Source organism: Triturus cristatus, chromosome 2_2 (genome assembly GCF_964204655.1).
Source record: "Triturus cristatus chromosome 2_2, aTriCri1.1, whole genome shotgun sequence".
Lineage (NCBI taxonomy): Eukaryota > Metazoa > Chordata > Amphibia > Caudata > Salamandridae > Triturus > Triturus cristatus.
The window spans coordinates 87,833,396-87,839,421 of record NC_140582.1 but is presented as its reverse complement, the minus strand read 5'-3'; the positions used below and the strand labels follow the sequence as shown (position 1 = coordinate 87,839,421).

The 6,026-nt window shown below is 45.5% G+C and overlaps 1 protein-coding gene across 1 annotated transcript in view; it reads left to right on the top strand.

The window, feature by feature from the left end:
- The first annotated feature begins 3,917 nt into the window (after positions 1 to 3,917).
- The window catches only part of PRKG2 (protein kinase cGMP-dependent 2), an 856,172-nt gene continuing 854,063 nt past the window's right edge, over positions 3,918 to 6,026 (top strand). The window contains exon 1 of the mRNA XM_085643209.1: positions 3,918 to 4,043. The gene's annotated coding sequence lies outside the window, so the exon portion shown is untranslated. The remainder of the gene's footprint in view (positions 4,044 to 6,026) is intronic.

Here is a 6,026-nt window from a genome sequence, read left to right as displayed (position 1 = left end):
GAGAGAGAGAGAGAGAGAGAGAGAGAGAGAGAGAGAGAGAGAGAGAGAGAGAGGGAGCGTGCAAGGATGGGAGACACTAGCCCACCCTGTGCAGGTTGCTTAGTTGTTTTGGTGGAAATCTGAAAGTTTTCCAGGGTTGTTCACTGATAGTTGGGGTTTTCAGTGTGAGAGGGGCTAGGTGGGTAACTACAATGGTACTATGCGTTGTCAGATAGACATCTAGAGTATGAAGAGCTCTCTCTGCAACTGTTTCAAGGAGTTATAAGAATGGTTCTTCTAAAGTTAGTGCCTTGAGCTCACTGACAGGTCAGAGTAAAGGGATAGCTATTAAAAAAGCTACCTTTCAAGATAAGTATTGAAGTTGGAAGGAATGTAGTGCATCAATTGGTAGCCCCATGACCCCAGTTAGTACAATGTTACCATTCCAAGATGGTGCTGGTGGAAGTGTGGGTGGAATTACTCTTTAAAGTACTTCCATAAATGCTTTAATGACTGGCATTTTAAATAAAGATATATGTTGTCTGTTTTGTAGATAGGCTAAAATGTCTGGAAGGTGCAGGTGTATTGAAGTGTAGGCTAAATCTGTTTTTTGGCGTAAACATAATTTACATAAATGTTTACACACCACATGCGATTACAACCCGGTCATTACAATGACCGAGTGGTTACATTGCATGCCATTACAACGCCAACATTTACAACGACTTGTTGTAGGGGGCAAAAGGTGTTGGATTTTAAATCCAACACCTTCCCTACTGTTGCACAGACTAGAGTTGGAAAAGTAAATGATACTATTCCAACAACCAGCGCCCCGCCCTACAGCAAGTCGTTGTAATGACTTGCTTTGTATTGGTCTGAGATGTAACAACGCGGTTGTTGTAATGACCTCTTTATAATGGCATGCGTTCTAAACGCATGCTGTGTAACGTGGCCCATTCATTTTTGGGTGACGCAGGAGATAATAATGGTTTTTACGGGTGCATCTAGTGGGTTTACTTTTTGATGCTGGCCGTAGAGGACCATTTGTTTCCATTTGGCTGCGCAGCATTTTCTGGTTGTAGGCTTTCGAGCTTCTTTAAGAATATCCATGCAAGTCTGAGGTAGGTTTAGATACCTAAATTCTATGACTTCAGGAGCCATATGGCAAGGTTAATTTCCTCGGGACAGGGATGTCTGATTCTGCTATGGTTCTGTGTGAGAAGGTCCAGGTTGAGGGGAGGTTTTTTATGTGGAACTTGTGAGAGTTCCAGTAGAGTGGTGAACCATGGTTGATGATCCCAGGTTAGAACTAATAGTATTAGGGTGAGCGAGGTTTGCCTGAGCTTCCTGACCACAAATGGAAGTAGAGGGAGAGGTGGGCAAAGCGTAGGAAAATATCCCTTACCAGTTCATCCATACACCATTGCCCTTTAATAGTGGGTGTGGGAATATGGACACGAAGTTTAGGCATTTTGTACTTTGTGAGGTTGCAAACGGGTCTATTTGTAGGAACCAACACTTGCGAAAGTATGGTAGGAGGACTTTGGGGTGGAATTCCCATTTGTGAACTTGTTGCTCCATTCTGCTGAGGAGGTCTGCAACTTGATTGCTTGTCCCTGGTACGTGTTCTGCCAGGAGATGAATGTTGTGATGTGAAGCTAAGCACCATATGGTCTGGGCTAGGCGGGATCATTGTAGAGAGTGGGTACCTCCCCGTTTCTGTAGATAGTAATTGGTTGTCATGTTGTCTGTCTGGATCAGTACAACCTTGTTTAGCAGGCGAGTTAAGAATGCTCTCAATGCTGGGTGAACACTTTGAAGCTCTAGGTAATTGATATGGAGACCCTGGTATCCCATACATCCTAAATTGTCAGATATTGAAGATGAGCCCTCCCAACACATCAGAGATGAATCTGCTGTCAGAATGGTCTGGGAAACTGGGTCTAGAAACGGCCACCCTAAGGAACTGCATATTGCTTTGGGAAAGTACTGGATGCAACTTTTGAAGGGCAAGATAATCTCAATGTTATTGCTGCTATGAAAATAGTGCTGTATAACGTGGCTAAAAAGCACATTATCAAAGTCCATAGCTTTTGTGTCAGACAGACCTATTGGTCTTGCCAATGCTTATTTTTACCGCCAGGACATGAGGGGGAAAGCAACAACACAGCGGAGTGGGAAGGGGCCAGTAACAACACAGAGGGTTAAAGGAGCAAGCAATGACACAGATTATGACAGGAGGGTGCAATCAATATCTCGAAGCGTCAGGGGAAGGGCGAGGGGGTAGAAAGACAGAAAGGAGATGGCCTGCAAGCACATGCACACTTCTGGAGTGCTACAATTCAAAGAAAATAATAGACTGGGCTCAAAAGTGTGAGCAGTGGCGGACACTCACTGGGCAAAGAAGCAGTCTTGGGCCATGCTATAATGAATCAAAAAACATATAAAGAGGAAGTGAACCGGCAGTGACTGACCAAAGAGAAGCAAGGAAATGAAAGAGACAATGAAGCCAGCCAAAGGAAAGCACTGGAAAGACTATAAGCCCTGTGTAAGCTGACAAAACTCTTGCAAGCATTTCAGGTGTCAGGTGAGAGCTAAATAGTGAGACCTATTTGCTTGGCCAGTTCCTATTTGTTCCAGATACTAAGGTAATATTGCATCTCATATATTCCGCAATGGTCCATCCTAAATTTCACTTGTGAATTCTGTTGCCTGACCTGCGGGATGTGGAGTGAACCATTGCCTGTTCCTCTTGATGTATTCCCAAACGTAAAAATCTTTTTAACTTTTTTATTTGGATGCAATGCCTATTCCTTTAAGGATCATAGCTTTTTAATATAAAATCCTCCTCGGGAAAGAAAACACAAGGATGATGGTCTGCAGTTCCTAGCAGGCCACTACCACAGTGTTACTAGCCAATCAGAAGGGTTACAAATAGCGATCTACCTAATTAATACTCATTAGGCCGTTTGTTCTAGGACCTCCTGTGAATAGACCTATTAGTACGTAGGTTGTATTAAAAAATCAGAGAATGTTGCAAAATGTTGGTGCGCAATTTGCAACCATTTCGTACGACCTCTCTCTTCGTTCTTTGCGCCTGAAATCTTCCATTAATTCCACATTACAGACAGTCGCGAGGACTCATAATTAGTGCGTAGACACTTTCCAACAACCGTCCACTAATACCCACTCCTTACACCTATTTACTGATGCGCAGGGTTACGCCATAATTAGGTAAAACAATGTTTAATTAATCTTTCTACCAGTGCGAAATCACGTTTTTTAAAGTGGATTTGCAATTGTAAAGGAAGCCATTTGTAAATATATCTACTCGCTCAGGTGGTTTTATGAATAGGGTGCACAGTATTTAGTTACAGACAGAACACCGTTATTAAGACATGTTGATAAAAATGAAACATTTTCACCCGCCTGGATTTTTTTTTCCCATGATGGTACTGACTCAAATACTTTTATATAGTTTACACTGTTTATCATATAGTAAGTTTTGCCAAGCAAGCAGTCGATTTTTCTGTCGACATTAGTTAGTTAGGGGCTTTATTTCCAGCCCTGTTGCGTGAATTGAGAATTCCTTTTCCATTTATGAAATAATTGCCGCTCTCCAACAGGTAATCCCCATACAGTGAGTGCCTCGTTTCTCCGGCCTCTCGCACCCTCCTGGGGCTGGTCAAGACCGGCTTCTGAAGCTCAGGAAGCCGGGCGAGGTGCAGACAGGCTGGGGAGGGGCATCTGCCACTGCTGCCCGGCTTGCCCCGCTGGGAGTGATAACCAGCTGCTGCTTGCACTCACTGCCCTCCCTCCCTCCTGGAGTCCCCGCTCCTCTGGGAGCTGGGACTGAGCCCACGGGCGTGAGGGAGGAGCCTGGAGGAAAGCTGTGCCTCAGGACGGAGGATAACGGCCCGTCTTTAGCCATCTCTTTTTCTTTGCGAGAGCGCAGCTCTTTCCCTCCACCACAACTTTCGTCGGCGACCGTCCCAGAAAAGAAGCCAAGGTGGCGGCCAACAGAGAGCAGCGACTCCCGCCTGATCCGGTGCTCCAGCCTGCAGGTGAGTGCCGCGGACAGGGTCGCTTTCTGGGGCAAGGGAGGGCGCTGCCCAGGCACAAGGTGCCGCGAAGCCTGACGTGCAGGAGCGACATGCGCTGCCGAATGGCTTGTATCGGACAGAGCCATTTGTTGCACAGTGATGGGTAGATGCTACCCAGCACAGGCATAGGCGCGCGCTAATGCTTAAGAGTGACAGGTGCCTCACAGAAGGAGGTGTTATTCAAACACTGGCATGGTCCTGTGTGAGGTGCCACAGGGGAAGGGGGGCAGATGGGGGGTACTGACAATGCTGTCCCGTGACAGGTGCTCCGGTGATGCGCATATAGTTACCAGGTTACAGGCGTCGCTGTACACACGAAGGAGTTCCTGTTCAAATAACCAACCCGTGAGTGCTTCCCACACCCCATTCTTCCCTTGAATCAAAGGGCGCCGTTTTATCGCCACAATACCCCTTGTAAGAGCTCCCGGTTCTCCCACTAATTCCAAAATTCCTAGAGGACTGCAGAGAATTCCTCCCTGCGGCCGGGGGCTCCTATTGCCTTGAGGATCCCTTTCATAGTTCCTGCCCTTTTGGGTCCCTCCTGCCAAAGCCCGTATTGCTGCGCTTAACTTATTCCTCCAAATTGGTCTTATGCTGCTATAAAAATTGCTTAGCTTGTTTGTCACGAGGCTGCAGTTTGTATTATGAAGTGCCAAAAGAGGACCAGTGGTAAAAACGAGATTGGATTTGGGCGTCTTGAGGGCCTCCGTGCTCTGCTTCACTTTAATTGGTACACGAGTCCGTGTCTTTCTCAACCCCTCTTTAGCCTCACCTCAGCTCGAGTGGTTTAAAGGCATAGTTCTCCATGCCTGTCCCCATGTCAGCCAGTTGTGCTGCCCCCCTACTACCAGTCCGCTGCCTGTAACATGCAGGGCACAAGTCCTAAACAAGCATTTGCAAGGCTATCGGTCTCACCTTTGGGACCTTGCATTAGTCTGGGTGCTGATACATCTACTGTTCTTTAACATGGACGGTAAGTAAGCATCAACTGCGTGACATACCAGGTATGGGAACACATGGAGAGAAATATTGCCTTTCAGCTAGAAATGCTATAGTCCAAAGCTCTGTTTTTAATGTAAAATCAGGGCCTTCGGTGGTCATCTCACGGACAATACAAGATTTGAAAAAAAGATTATTGTCTACGGGTGCTCCTGGAAGACAATTTCTAAGGACTGAAATCTAGCGAATGCTAAAGTGATTCTGGTATTTTACTGACTTCTGCTGGTCGTTTTCTATCAAGACAGTTAAATAGAGGCAGTTGAACAAGCAGAAAGCAATTCTGGTATTTTACTGACATCTACTGGTCGTTTTCTATCAAGACAGTTAAATAGAGGCAGTTGAACAGAAAAAAGTCCCTAAGTGGAAGCACACAAGCCCTAGAGCTGATCTCCAGAGCCCACAAAGTACATACACATATAAGTATATACTAAAGTATATACAAGAGGTCTCGAATGCTCGACCTGAAAAAGAAGTGGGGGGACTAACCTAGTTAGGCAGTATGCATGTGACATCACGGTGCGCGACATCATGACGCAAGACATCACACGTGGCATCACAGGAACTGACATCATAGTAAGTGGCATCACAGGCCACAACTTTACAGGAATTGGCATCACAAGAAGTGACATCAAATCTAAAGCCCTCACATATATGTTTAGCAGGTCTATCATGTGTACATTTTAGCGCATTGCAAGGATAATAGCACAGTGCGCTATGGGAGATGATATGTGACTTCTACACCTTGCAGTCCCCCAGTTTTATGTAAGACATCCTGTACATTCATTTACAAACTTACATAATTTATTGTAGATGTATTATGCATGTGTTCATGCAAAGCGCTCCGACACCCTGCATTGGGATGAGTAGGGCTATACAAGAAAAAATAGTGGTACTTAAATTATTTCAACGCCTCGTCAGGTGTAGTAAGCTCTATATAAATGCAAT